This window comes from Protopterus annectens, chromosome 2.part1 (assembly GCF_019279795.1).
Source record: "Protopterus annectens isolate FY-2018-M chromosome 2.part1, PAN1.0, whole genome shotgun sequence".
NCBI lineage: Eukaryota > Metazoa > Chordata > Ceratodontiformes > Protopteridae > Protopterus > Protopterus annectens.
This window is the reverse complement of record NC_056729.1, coordinates 1,752,626,347-1,752,646,609: the sequence shown is the minus strand read 5'-3', so window position 1 is coordinate 1,752,646,609 and position 20,263 is coordinate 1,752,626,347.

Below are 20,263 nucleotides of genomic sequence, written 5' to 3'. Positions count from 1 at the left end.
GACCTCGACGGTCTGTCTCTGTCTTTTTCTTTGTGTTTTTTAGGTATTCCGGTAGTCGGATTGCTAACCGACGACATTTCTGGGTAGTTAAATCTTGAGACAAAATATTTAGAAGCAAAAATATACCGATGTTTGACAGTGCATTGATTAAATTTAGCACAAAACCGACAGTAAGGCAAGGACTACAGTACAAATGAAAATCCTTATGAGGTATTTGCTTCCCACAAGTAATACAATTATTAACTTTTACTGACATCGGTATGGAGCAATAAAAAGTTTCCCTAATGGGGTGCTTTTAGTTGAAGACTTCGGTTCTGAAACTCTAAAACAAAAATTTCAGGAGTCGGCCGGCCAGCACTTGCAAACTGCTTCTGCTTAGGGCACCGCGCGGCAACAAAGACTGATGTAATGGTGTTGGCTGCATGTTTTATACCCCTGATGACCTGACGTCATGGAAGAAGGGACAGCAACTGATGCAGGACCCAAGACTTTGTAATCATGCTGACTGAGGGCAACCTGCCAGCAGATTACCCAAATGTAATGACTGCAACAGTGAAACACTAAGAACATCAGTGCTTGAGCTGAAATGTCCTGCTGAGCCAGCCCCATCCACTCAGTATTAATCCACAAAGGATATCTTTCATTGTTTTGACCCTAGCATGGTAACACTAGCCCAATTTTCCACCTGCACCAGAGTGATTTCAGGTTAAGTGACTTGCTGAGAGTAAAACTGTAGGCAAAAATAGGCGAATGGAAGTAAACTGTGAACTACAGGAAACAGTTCATTAACATTTTATAGCTATAGCTGTATACTCTAACTAGCATGCAAATGATTCCAAGCACCCAGAATGAGAGTAAAATCCACGTGTTTGAGCTTCCAGTACTAAAGGCAGCATGTTAGCGTCTGAGACATTCACCTAAAAGTGAAGTTACCACTCTTACACACTTGTCATGATATGAATCCGAACTGTGTACAACTTTGAGTCATTAAGTTCCTAGTTCAAACCTGCTAGTGATTCTCTTCCTACTGCCAGCACCTTTTGAGACTATTAGAAAGTGTCTTATCTTTTGCAATGTCCTTTCTTTATATGTCAGATGTCATCAGTCCCTGCCTTAGCATCCACCTAGAAATGCATGTGTGCCTGCCACTCGCTAAACACGTGCACTGTCCTGAAACTAACTGCTACAGTTACTCTACCTTGATTTCTGCCTTGTAAACTTGCTAAGCTTACCTCAGTGACAGAACACCTAATTGGTGTTTGTTTGTTGTTTGTCCTCTGTAAGCCTAAAACATGAACACAATGTTCTTTTCTGGCACATTTCTAAGTATGAAAATCATAAGTTTATGTTTATGGTTATACAGTGTGTAAGTAAATACAAAAGGGGAGGTGACTTGATCAATGAGACAGAGTTGAATAAAACTAAATGGATCATTGAGCTAACAGCATGCAAAACTTCAGGTTTAAATGTGGTTATAACATTAAGACCTGCATTAAAGAAAAGGAGGGTGCAGTACTGAATGTTAACTGAAGAGCTATATAAAAACTGCAGCATCAGTTGAGTTTTGTATCTGAAGAAGGGCTTGGTCCCGAAAGCACTCATTCCTGTGTTTTTAATTGTGTTTTAAATAAAAGTTTTGAAGCTGTTCAGCGTGGTGACCAGTACCTGCTTTTCCTTCTTTCCTTTGGAATTTTTGTGGGCAGGCAGCCTTTGGTGGAGTATCTGCAGTTCTTTTTGGTTTGGCTTTGCTGGTGTGTCTGAAGACTCCGCACACTATGGCAGAACAGCGGGATGTTGGAGTGGAACCAGGTTACAGTTCTCATGGTTCATTTACAATTTGGACAGAGAGAGAGAAGAAATGTGACAACTACAGGTAATCCTTTACTTACTTTGGATTTACATATGACGTCTGGTGAACGTGGTGGGTGATTCGGCTCAAAAAGAAAGAGTGGTCTTTATTGACTTAGTAAATGCCTTGCATAATAAATTAATGAAACAAAAGCATCTACAGTGGCAAAGACATCATTTGGAGGCCTGTTTGCTGTTTGGCATAGTTCGCAGAGGCTTTTGTGTACTGCGCATGCCTTTGCAGGGTGAGCACTATCCAGAATTTTTAGCCAAATGGCAACATTTAAATTTAGAGCCTTGTTTCTCATATATGCATTTACTGTGACTTTCATGCTCCACGAGAGAATATTCTGGTGAAAGAAATTGAGACTTTACAAAAAGATTTAGAGCTGGAATATGTTGGTGATTTTTACATGAATAAACTGGAAGAGATGTATTGCTTGGTGTCTACCTTAGACATGAAATTTCAGCAAACAAAAACTAAGAAACTGATGGGAGACTATCATGATTTTAAATAGGGCAACATTTTCATGTAGCCTAAAGAGAAACCAGTTCAGGATGAAGCATTTACTTCTCCAGAAAAAAAATCACTGAAAACATCTACCCACCAGGGCAGGCAGCCTCATTTTCATGCACATAGTCGTAATGTTTGCATGACTACCACGGAGGAGTTGAGCAGTATGCAGGTCAGGTCCACCGCTCAGTGTCCAACTGCAGCACCAGTAGAGATGAAATGAAGGTAGATGGATGACCATGTTTGTGGGGAGGAGACCAATATGGCAACCTCTAAACCGATTAATCTACCAGGACAGAAGTCAACTGCTGACACCATGGGAGGACAACCTTTGACTTCCAGCATGGAAAATGAGTTGGCACGGCTAGGAGCATGACCAAAAGTTTTTGAGATGAGAAAGGGTTCTTTTTCGTCATTGCCTGTACCAGTCAAGAAGAAGGCCGAGTGGAGATAGAGCCATATGAATCAGAGATAGGCAAAGAAGCATCGAATATCCACTTGACTGGTGATAGTGACTGTATTGTTTACAGTATATCTGACTATTCTTTGTCTGCAGATGAACAATATGTTCTTAACAAAGGCTTAACATTTGTACCGAGTACAGGAACTGCATATTCTCAGGTTATTCTTGCCTTGATGTTATATGGTAGGAATGTGTCACTTAAAAATTTATATGGTAATTCAAACCTGCCACAGAACAAGGAGTTGAGACAGCCCAGCACTTTTACTCCACCTATTAACTCTACTGTTAATACTTTTTAGAGATCTAAGGCGCTTTTAGCGCGTTTTATGCTAACTGTGTTTATTTATGCATTTTTAAACACTCTTAAATGTTTTTATGGACCTTTTATTTGTTTTATGTGGATTTATTAATGTTGTTCCTTTAAACTAGCTTAGTATGAATGTCACAATTATTCAATTAGTGTTTCAATCAGTTAGGTTTGGGCGCCAAAAATCTCTGTATAAATTGCTGTTTAAATTTATGTTTTATTACACCTGAAGAAGCGTAGTACAGCTATCCTGTTTCCAATAAAGAAGCTTTCTACAACAGTGACATCTCTGTGTGGTGTATCCAGTGGATTTGGTGTGTTTCACTTTTTAGAGATTGTGTGAATCAGATATAAAGCGTTACCAGGAAGAAAAGGGCAACAGGAAGTTTTTTAATCTGTCCATTTCACAGAAGCAAGCATTGAATTCATTGAAAAACAATGTAGATGGTGTAATAAAACCAGTGGATAAGGGGGGGAGCTGTAGTAGTAACAAATAAGAGTTTCTATCAGGGAAAAGTCTTACAACTGCTACAGGATGAACACACTTTTATTTGTATATCCCCTATAATGGTTAATCATATAGCTGACAAGGTAAAGCAAATGTTTACAGAATTAAAAGAATTGGGGATAATGTCAGATGACTTACACACATTTTTATGGATAGAACATCCAATGGTGTCTATATTCAAGGCACTACCCAAGATAGATAAAGATCTGGTTGACCCCCCACTGAGACCTATCATCTCAGGCAGGGGTTGGGTCACATAGAATGTATCCATTTGGATAGAATGTACAATAAAACAAAGTTTTAGATAAATTTCCCAGTATACTAAGGGATACAGGGCACTTCTTATCATTGTTGCATGAGATTTATACGGAATGAAGGACAGAATTATATTATGGTTACACTAGATATAAAGAATTCATTTACAGTCATTAGCAATACCTATGGCATATCAGCCATAGAACACATACTATCACAAGTAGCTAACTTTGAGCTTGATAACATTAGGCTGGTAAGTGAGCTGCTTAAAATAGTGTTAGAAAATAACATATTTATGTGTTAAGATGCATGTTATCGCCAGAAGCAGGGAGTGGCTATGGGCACCCCTTGTGCTGACACTTACGCAAATATAGTGTTAGCTTACTGGGAGAACAAAGTTATATATGGAGGACAACATCTGTGGAAAGACAAGTTAAGTTTCTATGTACATTTTGTGGATGACTTTTTTTGTTATGGGGGGGGTCGTGGAGTTACAAAAAGTTGTTGAATATTTGGAATCTACGACCACTTTCCTTAGATTCACTATGCAGTATTCCAGTAGAGCTCTGGACTTTTTGAATGTAAAATTGCTGAGGGATGAGAATGGAGTTTTGGACACAACCTTATTCAGGAAAAACTGTTGGAAGAATAGCATGCTATCTTATGACAGCATGCATCCAAGGTATACATTGATTGGTATAATAAGGGGGCAGGTTGATAGAATTTCACGTATATGTACGCAGGATACACATTTTGAACAAGAAATAGACAAGTTAGAGAGTAACCTCTGTCGAAGGGGATACAATGAAAATAGAGTTAAAGATGCTATTACTGAGTAGACAATACAGAAGTAATAGGTCTAGGCCTTGGTTCTCCCATAGACAACAGGATGGAACACCTGTTCAGTCTAGAGCCTCACAGATGGATAATGTGAGGCTAATGTTAACATATAGTATAACATTGAGGGAATATGTGATATAATAAAACAGAACTGGAATGTTTTGCTGACAGATGAGAAAATAGCCAAGGTAGTGGGAGAAAAAACAGTTTTTGGCTTTAGAAGAAATAAAAATCGGAAGGATTTATTATGTCATGAAGGGAAGACGGAAAAAAGTAGGAACAATTTTACACAGCGTGCAGGTACATGAAGGTGCAGAAATTGCAAAGCATGTGAGCACATTATGGACGCAGAATCCTATGTGCACCCTGCATCAGGAAAACAATACTGTTTTGATTTGTATGCAAGTTGTAGAACAAAGAGTGTTGTTTACCTGGCTGTCTGTCAGGACTGCAGCTCACTCTATGTAGGAAAAACTATCTGCATGCTGAAAAACAGAATTTTGAACCATTTGTCCACTATACGACTAAAACATGAACATAAAGCACTTTTCCAACACATTTCTAAGTATAAAAATCATAAGTTTATGTTTATGGGTATACGATATGGAAATGAAAACAAAAGGGGAGGTGACTTGATCAATGAGACAGAGTTGAATGAAACTAAATGGATCATTGAGCTAACAGCATACAAAACTTCAGGTTTAAATGGGGTTATAACATTAAGACCTGCATTAAAGAAATGGAGGGTGCAGTACTGAATGTTAATTGAAGAGCTATATAAAAACTGCAGTATCATTTGAGTTTTGTATCTGAAGAAGGGCTTGGTCCCGAAAGCACTCATTCCTGTGTTTTTGTGTTTTAAATAAAAGTTTTGAAGCTGTTCAGCGTGGTGGCCAGTACCTGCTTTTCCTTCTTTCCTTGTGACAGAACACCTAATTGCGGTTCCATATCCAATGTGCTGTCCGGTATCGAACTGCTGCAGTTACACTACCTTGATTCCTGTCTTGTAAACTGCTAAGCTTACCTTGGTGACAGAACACCTAATTGCGTTGTATGTTACAGTCTTAACTTAGGATACACACTGTTTTATATACAATAGAACATGTTTTTAAGTAAAGCTTTCCCCAAAAGGCTTGTTGAGTGGTGCACACACTGAATCGGCGGAAAGTACTTAGGTGTTCCTTCTCCATTTCCCAAGCAAGCTGCAATTCACCCTCTTAAAAGCTGACGCCTACATTCAAACTTCTATACAGTAAATTCTAATGGTAATAACTACTGGCTGAATAACTTAGTCTGCGTTGTAACTGATAGTTTTCTATCCATACCTGCCTCGTGGCCCATGCGTTCTGTTCCACTCACATTTTCCGGCTTTCATTGTTCCTGATCGAATACCATCTAATTAGCCTCCAGCAACCCCTCCCCTGTATGACATCACCAAAGAAGTCTATAAGTAGGGGGCACACAAAGTGCCTTTTTTTAAAATAGGCATACATTCCCTAGCTTAGGGTCCACCTGGAACCGAATTAGTGTGCTTGCCATGTAAGTAAGCATATGGCCCATGAAATGTTATGTCTTCTTTAACTATTTGACTGCAATTACTGTTCAATGCTATATTTCAAACCATCTGTATATATTAGCTAAATTGATGAGTGTTGCTACTACCAATGTTTATCAGAGTCTTATTCACAGACACAAGTGTTTTTGTTTGAGTTATACATCTTGCAGATGCTGATTTACTTTCTAAACCAGTCTAACCTCCATAGTATTACTTTGTCTAGTTACAATTTATGCTGATTTTTACTGCCTAATACAAATGTTTGTGTGCTCAGCTTGGGCTAAATACATTTCCTGGCTGCAGTTATCACAACCTGCGAATGGCGTGATACCAGGAATCTAAACGGGATGCTTTTCAGGTAATGATTATGTAAAGGTTGTTACCATGTACAGTGCGGCTCCATTTCATTTAAAGCATCCGTGTAATGTACCTATCTGGCTTAATATTTTAATTAGTGCAAGACTGAGACATTTAGCTGTTATCTTCCCCTACTAGTTAGTTTGTCCTGTTTCATGTGCTAGAACGCTTAGCTACATTTTTTGACAAGTGATCTTCTCTTATGGTGTACTCCTGCATGTGTTAGTTTGTTTTTAGTAGCCAGAATTTAAACTGTTCTTTCTATTGCGACAAGAATTGTAAGGATTATCACAGTATGCTACAAGTGTTTTTATCTGTGCATAAGCTAACCCTTAGCCTTCTTTTATTTTTTTTTATTTTTTTTTTTTCTTAGCCTTCTTACTTCCAAACATTTTTAATCCACATTTAGCACACCTTTTCCTTCACTGTATTTGGTGCTTTCTGTCTCCTACCTGCCTTACCCCTCTAGTGGTTGTAATTTTTTTTGCAGTCCTTCTCCATGTGCGCTGTCCTGAAACTAACTGCAACAGTGATCCTACCTTGATTCCTGTCTTGTAAACTGCTAAGCTTACCTCAGCGACAGAACATCTAATTGTTGTGTATGTTATAGTCTTAACTTATGATGCACACTGTTTTATATACAATAGAATGTGTTTTTAAGTAAAGCTTTCCTCAAAAGGCTTGTTGAGTGGTGCGCACACTGAATTGGCCAAAAGGAATTCCTTCTGCATTCCCTGAGCAAGTTGCAATTCACCCTCTTAAAAGCTGACACCTAAATTCAAACTTCTATACAGTAAATTCTAATGGTCATGAACTATTGGCAGTATAACTTAGTCTGAGTTGTACCTGATAGTTTTTTATCCGTACCTGCCTCGTGGCTCAACCCGCTCCATTCACCTTTGCTCCACTTGGGCTCACTCCTCTTTCCTAGCCTACCTCCATTCCTACCCACCCCCAACTCAATTTCCTTTATACATGCCTTGCACCTCCCCACACCTCCCAACAGCCAATCACATAACAGCCCCTTCCCACTCCTTCAATTAACCAATCCCATACTGGCACAACCTCCTAATTAACTATATCCTCCTTTACTCAAACTACACTCACACAGCACCTCACACCAGACCCACATTCAGCCTCACTCCTACACCCACACATTGTAACAATGTTACTTTTAAATATAATCTCAGATACCTTCCTAACAGCCACTTATCTAAATACTTCATACCATGGAATACACATTACAATCATAGGTTCATAGGTAGGTACTAGGCTATCTACCCGAAGGCATTTATAAGCCTAGCCAGAATGTGTTGGCTTTCGCCTCCCCCTTAGATTAGTTCCCTGTGCCTCTGTCCAGCAGAGCCATTGAAGTGATCCCTGGGGTAAACATTCTGTTTCCCATCCATTCATCAAGGTTTCTCTTGAAGAGGGTTAGCGAGGAGCTCTGCCTAATGTAGATTGGAATCTTGTTCCATAGCATGGGAAGTCTTTGGGACAGGAATCTATCCCTCCAGCATGTCATATTTATTGTTGTGGTGAGGTTTAGATCCCTGGAGTGTGTGGTTTGAGGGGATATGGTTTTCTTTAGGTGGAGCATGTTCATCAGTTCTGGGTTGGACATGGCCTTGTATGTCAGATAGAGATCACCTCTGAGTAGGCAGTATGCAACCGAGTACAGCTGGAGTTTCTTCAGTTGAGCTGCATACGGCATGTGCTTGAGGCCAGTGATCTTCTTGGTGAGGTACTTCTGTGGTCTTTCCAGTTGTTGCAGGTGTCTTGTAAGGTACATCCCAAATGGGGCATTGTACTCTATGATTAGTCTGATGACTGATGCATAGAGGGGCCCAATGACCTCTTTCAATCTGGATGCAAACCCTTCTGTGATTAGGTGGGCCACATAGAAGGATTGTCTAACCACTTTGACATTGTGATTATTAAAGGAGAGGTTACTATGTACTTGGGTCCCCAGATCCCTTATTATGTCTTCCGTATTTAGGGGGCTACCACCTATGTAATAGTTTGTGGGTATTTTGTTTTTTCCAAAGGGGATGACTATGCACTTTTTGGCATTTAGCTTGAGGCCATGGTTTTGACACCAGGTATTTGTCTCAGTGAGACTCTTTTGGAGTGTCAGCCAGAGAGTCAATTATAGCCGCTAGTTTGCAGTCATCTGCAAACTTGGTCAGCCATAGTCCTCCTGTGCTTGCCTGTACCTCTGAGAAGTATATGCCGAACAGGAGAGGTCCTAGGACTGAGCCCCAGGGAACGCCACTTGTAACTGGTTTAGAGTCAGACCTAGCTCCCCAACTCTTACCATGTGGGTTCTATCCGTGAGCCAGTTGGCAACCCACCTCATGATGTAGGGGTTTATGTTCAGGCTGGTGAACTTGTCTATAATACCTGAGTGGGGAATGGTGTTGAAGTCCTTTGTGAGGTCTAGGTAGGCTGTGTGGACCATCTTTCCCTCATCTATAACCTTGGAAACTGTCTCAAAGAAGTCCACCAAGTTTAGCAGGCATGTTCTGCCCTTAACAAAGCCAAACTGGGTAGGGTCCAGTTTTTGAAGGTTTCCAGTATCTCTGTTAATGAGATCCATGATGATGCGCTCCATAGCTTTGCAGACCAAGCTAGTCAGGCTTATAGGGTGATAGTTCTCAGGGTCCGTTGTCGCTCCACATTTGTGGAGTGGAATAACCATTGCTGTGCGCCACTCTATGGTTATGTAGCCTGTGGAGAGGCTGTTTGAACAGTGTGTTTAGGTGAGGGGTTAGTTCATCTTTGAGCTCCTGTAGGACGCAGCTGGGACATTGATGCTGTGTTTTTGGCTTTGGAAAGGGCTGTTTTAACCTGAGTGTCTGTGATTTCAGGGGAACTACATTCTTTTGGTACAGTTATGGGCCCTTTTGGGGGCGAGGGGGGGTGAAGTTTGCACTGAATCTGTGTGCCAGGATTTTGGCTATATCAGTCAGTTTAGTGTATTTTGTGATATTCTGCACTAACTCTGAGCAGATCTGAGAATTGCCACTTAGATTCTTGGCATAGCTAAAGAATGCCTTGTGGTTACCTTTGGAGTCCATGGCAATTTTTCTTTCGAAGCTAGCCTTGGATGATTTTATGAGGGAACACAGTTTCTTGCTGATACTGATCAGGGATGTCTTCCCTTCTTGGGATTTTACTCTTTTCTGTGCTAGTTTCCTCCTTCTATTGTATAGCTTGTTTATGGCAAGGGTCCACCAGACTGGTTTCCTTTTCTTGGAGGAGTGAGTCTTGGTTTTGTTTGGGATAGCACAATCCATGCATTATTGTAGATGCCTGTAGAGTGCTTTAGTAAATGATGTTGCAGCTTGGACAGCATTATCCTTTAGCATGGAGGCTTTGAAACTTCCCACCTTGGTCTTAAATAGCGTGAAGTTTGCTTTTGAAAAGTTTTTCATGGTGGTTCCTTTGACTGGGTGTGGTGGTGAAATGTGGATATCCAGAGTGATTAGTTTATGGTCAGATCTAACCAGCGAGGGGTTGATCTCCGGTGTGGAACACCAGTTGCCCATGTTGGTGATGACCAGGTCAAATATGTTGTCACCTCTTCATCAACACTAGTCAACCCTAGTTAGACAACAAACACTCACCCAACCACCTTAATATCACCATATCTCTACAGCTACTACCTAACAGAATTCTTCTCAATTAGATATCATACCTCACAGTCAAGTTTTAAATTATTCCATAACTACTCGGAATTACTCACACAACTTGCCAACTTCTTTCCATGCAACTTATTTCAACTTATCCTAGCAGATGACATATATCTTAACCCTGGTCCACAGTCAGGCTCCCAACCTATTCTAACACACAAAAAAAACTATCCAACAAAACTTTACAATATACCCCCACAGTAGCTCTGACTTATTAATCTTAAATATTAACTTCAGGAGTAGCCTAAATAAAGTTGACCAATTCCCTGCAACCCTCAGTTTATATAACCCAGATGTAGTTATACTAACAGAAACCTGGTTAAAACCACAGATCAAAGATAGTGAAATATGAACCTATGATTACAATATTCATAGACTAGATCATATTAATAAGCAAGGTGGAAGCATAGCAATTATCTATAGAACAACCTAGAACAATTAGACAATCACCCCCTGACATAGATAGCACAGAAATACTATAACTAGCTTATAACTAAACAATGACAGATACATCATCATTTTTGCAGTATACATCCCCCCCAGGCAACAATTCTAATACAATTGAAACAAAAAAAATACAATTGAAACCAAGAAACAATCATTGCAGGAGATTTCAACCTTGAATGGTCGTACTGTTTCTCTGAAGACCCATCAAACTTCATACCCTCTTCGGCTTTACTCAAATAATCACCACGCCAACTAGGATAGATAAGCATAGCAAAAAACAATCAACCCTTGATTGGATTCTCACTAATAGACCCTCACTATCCCCTCACTATGGGTGCCTCCCTGACACCTTCAGTGACCATAGACCCACCTACCTCCTGAGAGAAAATGTAAATCCTAAAAAATCCAATATATATAAGCACATCCGTAATACAAAACATTTCTCCCCAGATATTTTCAACACCCTCCTGAAACAATGCAATTGGTCCCCACTAACATATCTCCAATTGGAGGAATTAACTCAATACTTTAACAAGACTTTCACAGAAATCTTGGACAAAGTAGTCCCCATCAGGAAAATTACATACTAAACACCTCATGAAGCAAAGAGACAGAGCATGGTCGCACTATTTGTACACACAAACCAAACTACCCTGCATAACTACCAACAACTAAGAAACACAGTCAAAAGGCAAATAAAAACAGACAAAAAACTTACTACTCTGCAGACCAGCATAAACATCTAAATAACCATCACAAATTCTGGGTCTCTGTAAATCATATTCTTAATCCCAAACACCCCTCATCTCCTACCCATCCACCAAAATACCACTGAAAGCATAGCCAGTCAATTCAATATTCACGTTACAAACTCCATACTGTCCCTACTAAATCATAACACCATCAGTCCACTGACTCTACCCATCACTTCTCCTAGCAATCAAGCAACATTAGCCTCAAACCAGTTACTACAAACTACATTAACAAACTTCTGCAGCTGACCAGCTTCCAAATGAGTTTTTAAAAATAGCAGCTGATGCCAGTACCTACCCAGTCTCCCTACTAATAAATCGGTCCATTTCCGAGTAATATTTCCTCAAATTATGGAAGATATCCCATATCATTCCTTACACAGGGTGCCATCTCAACTCTTCTATCAAACTACAGACACATCGCAATACTACCTCCCCTTGCAAAAATCATGGAGAAATGTATACACTCCCAAACACTTCCCTCTAATGTACACACTGGCAAACCCTTCCCTACAATGCAGACACTCACAAACCATTCACTATAATGAACCCACTCACAAACACTTCCTTATAATGTAGACACTGACCAACCCTTCCCTATAATGTAGACACTCAAACCCTTCCCTATAATGTAGACACTGACAAACCCATCCCTATATAATGTAGACACTGACAAACCCTTCCCTATAATGTAGACCCTCACAAATCCTTCCCTATAATGTAGACACTCACAAATCCTTCCCTATAATGTAGACACTCGCAAACCCTTCCCTACAATGCAGACACTCACAAACACTTCCTTAAAATGTAGACACTGAAAAACCCTTCCCTATAATGTAGACACTCACAAATCCTTCCCTATAATGTAGACACTGACAAATCCTTCCCTATAATGTAGACACTTGCAAACCCTTCCCTTTAATGTAGACACTTGCCAAACCTTCCCTATAATGCAGGCACTCACAAACCCTTCCCTTTAATGTAGACACTTGCCAAACCTTCCCTATAATGTAGGCACTCGCAAACCCTTTCCAATAATGTAGACACTCGCTAACCCTTCCCTATAATGTATACGCTCTCAAACCCTTTTCTGTAATGTATACAGCCACAAACCCTTTGCTACAATGTAGACAATCACAAACCCTTCCCTATAATGTAGACACTGACAAACCGTTCCCTGTAATGTAAACACTAACAAACCCTTCAAATGTAGACAATGACAAACCCTTGCCTGTAATGTAGACACTGACAAACCCTTTCCTGTACACTGACAAGCCATTCACTGTAATGTATGCATTGAAAACTCTTCCCTATAATGCATACACTGACAAAGCCTTCCCTATAATGTAGACACTGACAAAGCCTTCCCTATAATGTTTACACTGACAAACCCTTCCCTATAATGTATGCAGTCATAAACCCTTCCATATGATGTAGATTGCCTATAATGTAGACAGTCACAAACCCTTTGGTATAATGTAGACTCTCACAAACACTTCCCCTATAATATAGACAACTGACAAACCCTTCCCTATAATGTAGACACACACAAACCTTTCCCTATAATGTAGACACTGACAAACCCTTCCCTGTAATGTATCCACTGACAACCCTATCCTGTAATGTATGCACTGACAAACCTTTCCCTGTAATGCAAACACAGAAAATCCCTTCCTTATAATGTAGTCACATACAAATCTTTCCCTATAGTGCCCAACATCCGGCCACTATACCAAAGTCTTTAGACCTTGTATGCACCATACACCATATGTATGCTCCCTGTATATGATGTAGGGCATAAAAGTGACATATGGATGCAGTTACCCAGAACTAAATTGCCCCAGAAGAGAGACGTCTCCATAGGACAAAAAAGACCATGCACTTCCAGAAGGAAAAAAATGCAGTTGGAAAAAGGAGACCCTTGGCCAGAAGGAAACCAAAGTAAAATCCAAAGGAAAAAAGGGAGTTGAGGGAGGGAGTGAATACTGCAACTGTGAAGAGGACATATAGTCTTATGGTAAAATTTGACACAATTGTACTATGTTGCAGTATTCTTCACAGTAGGGAGAGTACATATAATGTTATGTTAAAACCGTCACGTGCAGACATTACAGATATCAAACTGCTGTCAGTGACACACAATACAGATCAATCACATAGACTTAAATATACTGAGGCTTTTAAAAGTAACCTACTTAAACCACAAAGGCCACCTAAATGTAATCTAGAAAACAATTACCCTCAACAACCTCCCAAATATTCAGCTTGGGCAGCAACCACCATGAAACATGTTTCTGAGGTTCTCACTGTCTTAACTCAAAAGGCCATGAGGCAAAGCTTCACAGTATCCAAAATATTAGTCATAGGTAACTGCATAGGGAGGCACACTGATGTAATTCTCACTGAACCGTAAGGAGACAGTTACGGTTAGTTAGAGACTATACAAAGTCTAATCCATGAAAACTATCTTCAAAAGCAAATATAATACTAAATTTAAAAAATAAACCCCTATGGTGGAACCCAAATATAACCAGACTCTATAAAAAAGAAAAAAACATCACTGCATGCTATAATTAACGTAGCTATCAAGATATCAGAAATGCTCTTGGTAAACCTAACTTCTTGATCAAATCAACTAAAGCTAGATATCAGGTAAAAAAAAACTCCACCCAGGCAAAAGACAATTATAAAGCCTTCTTAATGTTAGAAATCTCAGAAACAATACCAAGCACTGCACAGAGCTAATAGTAAATGATATCACATATACAGACTCTGAGGACTTTACCTGCCTACTAGTAGATAAAATTAAGACCAACTTCACCTCCTCTCTCCCCTACATTCCTAATTCACAGACCCACTTCAACACCCTTTCCTCTCCCCTATTCCTAATTCACAGACTCACTTCTACACCCTTTCCTCTCCCCTATTCCTAATTCATAGACTCACTTCTACACCCTTTCCTCTCCCCTACATTCCTAATTCATAGACTCACTTCTACACCCTTTCCTCTACCCTATTCCTAATTCATAGACTCACTTCTACACCCTTTCCTCTACCCTATTCCTAATTCATAGACTCACTTCTACACCTTTTCCTCTACCCTAATCCTAATTCATAAACTCACTTCTACACCCTTTCCTCTACCCTATTCCTAATTCACAGACTCACTTCTACACCCTTTCCTTGAATTTCCCAGTAACAAGTCCTCAATGCTTCTTCCAAAGAGAAGAACGCTCCTTCTTTGGAGCAGGATAACATGCTGGGCTGCCTAGTGACCAGCCTGAAACAGGACCTGTCATACCCAATGCAGAAGCTATTCAATATTAGACTCCAAACAGGCTTTGTGCTGGTCAAATGGAGGATAGCATAAGTTATGTCCCTGCTCAAAGATGGGGCATCAATGAATCTGGGTAATTATAGAGCCAGAGGTCTGACCAGCCTCAACTGCAAGGCTATGAAAAGGATCGTTATGGAATTAAAAAATAAGGACAGATGTAACCTACAAACTCTTTACAAAAGCCAGTTTGGTTTTGTCAAGGGTAGATCCTGCCTGTATAATGTGCATGAGTTTTTCAAGAAGGTAACTGATGAAATAGATGAGGGTAAATCAGCGCTCACTGTATATATAGACCTCACAAAAGAATTCAATGCCATCCCACATTCAGTATTATTGATAAACTACCCATCTAAATGTTAATCACTACATAATGTATTGGATAGCAAACTGGCTCATAAACATAACCCAGGAAACTAGGGTAGGTGGCTTTACCTTTTCCAAAAGAACTGTCATTTGAGATGTAACCCAGGGTTCAGTCCTTGAGTCACACCTCCTTGGCATTCACTTCTCAAAGTTCAAAGCAAATGTAAAGGTTTGTGGCTGACCAAGTTTGCAGATGACTGTGAACTTGGTGTCATCAAAACTCTCCAGAGGACACCAAGATCCTCCAAGAGGGCCTTTATCAAAGAAATAGCTGTGGTCATAACTATGTACTAAAATTAAATTACAAAAAATGTATAATAGCCTCCTTTGTCAAGCATGACATCCTCTGTAGCTATCACACCAGCAGAAAACTGATTTGGTAGTTAGGGTCCAGGGAACATATGAACTGTTGTTTGATCACCATATATCCACTATTGTAAGAAGGTCCTTTTTCATTTTGCAACTTATTAGTAAGCAGATGGTGTCTAGGTCCAGGGATGTGATCATTTCACTGTACTTGGCACTTATTAGGCGAGTCACTGAGTATAATGTCCCCTTCTGTATGTGCCTCTCCAAACGGAACAGGAATGACCACAATGCTTTCTCACCAAGAACATCAATGCCTAAATCATAAAAACCAAACTGGATATTCAAAACCTTTGCCTCTCTTCTCAGTGTAATACCGGCTTCTGAGGGGCAATCTCTGTCTTGTATTCTCTCTGATCTATTGCACATCTGCAAGTCCAGTGGAGGAATAAACATCCTATTTCAGAGGTCTTTATTTATTTATTTATTACATTTGATAACTGGGTAGATGGACTGGTTCTTAGACCCTGTTCAGGTTCATAGGTTCATAGGAGGTCACTAGGTTAATGGCCCTAGAACCCTTACAAACCTAGCCATTTTTATCCCGAGTTTCCCCAATTGTCAGTGGTTAGGTGAGGGTCTATGGTAGTTAATACTATTGCCCTCTGTCTAGGAGGGACATGCGCACCACCTCAAGAGTGAATTTGCAATCACCAATCCATTGATCTAGGTTGCATTTGAGAGATGATCAGGGAGGGGCTGGGTTTCAGGTGAACTGGAAGCTTGTTCCAGGGAAGTATCAGTCTCTGAGAGATGTATCTGTCTCTCCTGCATGACCTGTTCATGTCGGAGGCTAGGTAAAGATCCCTTGAGTGATTGCCCCTCATGCAGTTTGATTCACGAATGTGTAGCATCTCCATCAAGGCCGGGTCAGAGACTGCCCTGTAAGCCAGGCACGGGTTACCCCTTGGCAACCTGTAGGAGACAGAATACAGTGACAGGGTTTTCAGTCTTTTTCTGCAAAACTTGTTTTGTGTAACCTGTTATTTCATGGTGAGAAACCTCTGTGGCCTTTCCAACTGTTGCAGGTGTCTGCTGAGATACATGCAAAAGGGAGCTTTGTACTCAATTATTGATCTGATGAGAACCTAGTATAATGGAATTATAACATCCTTAGATCTAGATGTGATGCCTTTACTTATACGATGTGCCACATGGAAGAATTTCCTTGCTACTGGGATATATGGAGGTCAAAGTTCATATTTCATTCAACCTGAGTACCCAAATCATGTACCACTGAGTCCATACCTTTGGTGTGCCATCAATAATGTAATTAGCAGGGATGTCAGCTTTCCCAAAGGGAATAATAATCCATTTTTTTTGCATCTAGCTTTAATCTGTGGCTTTGGCACCAATCATTTGTCTGCGTTAACCCTGCCTGCAGTATATTAACATTGTTGGGGGACTCAATGATTGCTCCCAATTTGCAATTGTCAGTGAACTTGGTCAGCCACACGCCGTCCAAGTTTGCCTGGAGTTCTGAGAAATAAATTCCAAATAGTAAGGGGCCCAGCACAGAATCCTGTGGTACACCAATGGTGACTGGCCTTTTGCTAGAGGTGAAGTCACCCACGCTGACAGTAGATGCCCTGTCAGTGAACCAGTTGGCTACATATCTGGTAATGTAGGGATTAATTCCCAGTTTGGAGAGTTTCTCTATAATACCTGAGTGGGGAATTGTGTTAAATGCCTTGACCCAAGCCCATAGACAACAGCTGTAGTAACAGTGCAATTCATAACAATGGAACAAATAGCGAGGGATTACAAAATCTCTAAGATGATAGACATGACAATTAAGGCAAATTAGATATGTATAAATCAAACAAGCTACAATGTATATACTCACATTCTCAGCATTTGATATACAAAATAAATTGCAGAAGAGACTAATACAGATAACCCATAGCTTCATAGTTATGTCCTTGGCTAATGACCCCAGGGCCTTTATAGGTCAAGACATGCAATCCAAATCAATTGTTTTCTTATAGGTTCATAGGTTCATAGGTGTGTACTAGGCTATTGGCCCTGGAGCCTATACAAGCCTAGCCCATAGGATTACCCTAGCATCGTGCCACCCAACCTTAGTTCCCAGTGCTTCTGTCGAGTAAAGCCACTGGAGTGATCCCTGGGGTGAATTTTTTATTTCCCATCCACTCATAAAGATTTCTCTTGAAGAGGGTCAGTGAGGTGCTCTGCTTGATATGTATGGAAAGTCTATTCCATAGCATGGGCAGTCTCTGGGTCATGAACCTCTTGCTCCAGCATGTTCTGTTGATTGTGGTAATGAGGTTAAGGTCTCTGGAGTGTGTAGTGTGGAGGGATTAGTATTTCTTTAGATGTAGCAACATGGCTTTGTACGTCAAGTAGAGATCGTCTTTAAGTAAGCGATATGAGACAGAGAATAGTTGGAGTTTTTTTACTTTGTTCATATAGGACAAATGTTTAAGGTCTAGGATCCTCTTTGTGAGGTACTTTTGCGGCCTCTCCAGTTGTTGCAGGTGTTTAGTGAGGTACATGCCAAATGGGGCATTGTACTCGATGCTTGGCCTAATGAGGGAACAGTAGAGGGAGACAATGACCTCTTTCCTCCTGGATGCAAAACCCTTAGTAATGCGATGCGCCATATAGAAGGACTTTCTGACCACAGTGGCAATGTGGTGGTCAAAAGAGAGATTGCTGTCAACCTGTGTTACCAGATCTCTTATAATGCCTTCTGTGTTCAGTGGACTACCATTAATGTGGTAATTCATGGGAACTGGGTTTTTCCCAAAGGGGATGATGACACATTTTTTGGCACTGAGCTTAAGGCCATGGTTCTGACACCAGTCATTGGTCTCAGTGAGGCCTTTCTGTAGGATGTCAACATCACTCTGGGAATTAATAATAACTCCCAACTTGCAATCATCTGCAAACTTTGTCACCCAGAGTCCCTTTGTGTTGGCATGGACTTCAGAGAAGTAGATACCAAACAGGAAAGGACCCAGGACCAAACCCTGTGGGATTCCACTCATGACTTGTCGGCAGTCTGACTTGGAGTTAGGTACTTTCACACTATGGATTCCACCTGTGAGCCAGTTTGCAACCCACCTAGTGATATAGGGGTTGATGCCTAGCTTAGTGAGTTTTTCTATGATTTCTGAGTGGGAAATGGTATCAAAGGCCTTGGCCAGATCAAGATAGGCTCTATGAACCACCTTGCCTTCATCCACAGCTCTGGTGACTGACTTAGAGAAGTTGACCACGTTGAGCAGGCGTGATCTGCTCTTCTTTTTTTTTTTCTTTTTTTTTTTTTTATGTTTTGTTGGTTGGATTAGTCCCACTAGGCTAGTAGCCTCCTTTCAGGGGAGTCCAGAGGTGGCATTTATACTATTAGGGGGAAATTTGACCATGGCATCAGGGAACTTCCCCTACTCTTTTCAATAGGTGCCATAAGCTCTTTACATCCATCTGAGCTAGCACCAACTCAAGCAGATGGGGGCCTTGATTTAAAATCTCATCAGAAGGATTACACACTCAGGAATGCAGCACCTCCCTTATGCTGCACTCCAGTGTCAATCTATCTAGTGTGGTAGAACCTGCAGCCTTCTGCACCAAAGGCAAATGTGGTACCTGTTGATCCACAGATACTACACTTCACCAGTAATTACTTCTAATACATGCAGGGACTCACCCAATCTTTACTTCAAATCCAAATTACTAAACCCTTACATCTACTGAACCAAAATAAAACTAATTCTGAAAGTTAAAGAAAACAAGCGAACCAGTCTAATCTATCTCTGTCTCGCTGTCTCTCTTCCCACTCTGGACCTCCTCCCAAAACAAGGCCCACACCACCATCACCAAAGCCATCAAAACACAACCCACCTATGTCAAACTCACCCTAACAGCTTAAATGCATTTCCTTAGATACTCATAGCATCTATAAAAAAATCTCAGAACTCTGTGCCCGGATCTTCCCCAATAAACCCCAAATTCTTGCCATAACTGAAACATGGTTAAAACCCCTTATACGTGACTCTGAAATATTATTTCCTGGTTATAATATCATCAGGGCTGATTGAACATAAAGAAGGGTTGTGGAGTAGCTTTATTATACTCATACTATCTCGAAATCCTACTCTAAAATAAACCTATTCCGAAATTCCGTAATGCCGAACTCTTCATTTCCATCTTAAGCTAAATAACCGTAAACAACTATGTATCAACGCACTCTATATTCCGCAAGGTAATAATGCTACAGCCCTGGAAAATGTCCTAACCCGGATCTCACTGAAAATTTCAATGAAATGATAATCCTAGATGGCATTCATTTTAACTGGCAGATTATCTCCACAAACTATCCATCAGCTAGCCTCGACCAGTTTGGTTTGATTCTGCTGATTTCCTCTCCCACATGTTACAATCATTCCAAAAACTGCGGCTCATTTCTTTACTGGCTATTGCTGTCTAATTCCACTAAGACGATGTCCAGTGACCCGCACAGTGCCCATCTCTCTCTATGTACAAACAGACTCCGTACCTATCACGTCAAATAACACTTACTTAGAACTTCCTGTAACTTCACTAATTTTAACCATAATACATTTTACAGACTTCTAAGCTCTAACTGGTCTATCCTGAAAGATATTCCACTCAGTGAAGCTGTACACAAATTTA